This window comes from Glycine max, chromosome 12 (assembly GCF_000004515.6).
Source record: "Glycine max cultivar Williams 82 chromosome 12, Glycine_max_v4.0, whole genome shotgun sequence".
NCBI classification, from domain to species: Eukaryota; Viridiplantae; Streptophyta; class Magnoliopsida; order Fabales; family Fabaceae; genus Glycine; species Glycine max.
In genome coordinates, this window is record NC_038248.2 from 25,068,894 (window position 1) to 25,070,784 (window position 1,891).

Consider the following 1,891-nt stretch of genomic DNA (forward strand, 5'->3'; position numbering starts at 1 on the left):
TTGATTCCTTATCAAATACGAACAATTAAATAATCGTAGTATTTTTAATATTAAAGGCTAAAAACGAACAATGTTTTGTAAAAATTAATACAAAAACTCTTTCTTTTTAAATATTAAAACGTATTTAGGTCAAAATTTATTGTTTTTACCTCGTGTATATTGTGATTGTGATTTAAAACTCAATAGCTCGTCATTAGAACAAATTAACACTAATTATTTCTTTGTTTTTATCTTCTTTTTTTTTGCTTACTTATGATTTTTTTGGCTGACTATCTTATGCTAATAATTATAAGAGCTAATCAGCTTCTCCCTAAAAAGAAAAAAACTTAAATTTCCTCTTAATTTTATTTATTTATTGCTTATATAAACTAGATGAAGTCATTTTATCTAAACCGGGTGATCATCCAATCTAACCTAAATCCCATATGTATTTTTTAAAAAATATTTTATATATACATTAGAATCGGTAGGTTGAGCTGGAAAAAAAAAGTTATGTTGAATGAGACTTTTTATTTATTCATAAGCTCTTCTTTAACAGGAGTATTTTGTTTTCTTTCAGCATTTTTAGGAAATTTTCTTAACCTATTTTCTATTTTAATATATCATTTTCATATTATTTCTAAATTAAATTTAATAATTTCAAAATAATTTATCAATAATTAAAATAATCTTGTGTCAAAATGAAATTATAAATTAAATATCTAACAATAATCTTGTAAAAAATAATCATATATGTTTAAAAAAAATTATTTATTATAAATTTTAATTCTAATTATATTGTGATTTATATAATTAAATATTTATTTAATTAAATTTATTTATATAAAATAAAAATTTATACTGTTCATTGCAAAGTTAAGATACTAGTAATATATATAACTATATATAATATCTAATGGCTTGAGGTTAATTTAATTTGAATTTAATAAAAAAACTAATATTTGATTACATACAATACATTTGAAATACCTATTTAATACAATTAAAATTATAATAAATAAATAGTTATAAATAATATTCATAATAATTTTTTTACATATATAAATTATTTTTTATATTAATGATATACAAAGTCTTTTTTAACTATTGATAATTTATTTTAAAATATTAAAATTCAATTTAAAAATAAAGATTAAAATAATATATTGAAAGAGATAAATAATTAAGAATTTTTTTAAGAAAATACTTTTATTGATTTATTTTTTAAAAATAGTCTCGTAAGAATAAGTGCTAAAAATGTTTCATTTCATTTTTACCGAAGACTAGTCAAAGCATTCTTTGTTTCCACTGAAGTTGATAAAAAACACTTTACATTGAAGGCCAACTTGAAAGGAACTAAGATTTTGATCTCAGAAAGTTTGTTGTCACACATGTTGGGCGTACCATTTGGTGGTAAGAGATTGTATGACTCCTAGTTAAAAAAAATAGGGCTAAAAAAGGAAGCCATCATCTAGAAGTTCAAGGAAGAATTATAAAATGAACTAAAGTCAAAATCTCTCAACTCTTTTGGGAGAATAGTTCACTAGATCATCATGCACTCCATTCTTCCAAGACAAGGGCTTGTTAGAAGGTAATAAATTATGACCTTTTGATTATCTATTGCTTGTGGCAAAAGATCAAGCTAAGTTTTCCCTTTCTAATCATTAACCACATGATCAAGGCAACAAGGCCACTAAGTCCATTTCCATTGTTCGTTACGGAATGCTAATGACTATAATATTTCTGCATTTTGATGCTTCTATGGAAGATAAGTCAGACACTAACTCCCATATTGAGTGGTTTGGAGAAAAGAATATGGGGTTGCTGAGATTGACAGTGAGTGTCAATGCTCTGATGAGGAAGAAAATGAGAAGACAAAGAAAGGCAAATTTCCCCATCTGGGGTAGTTTTA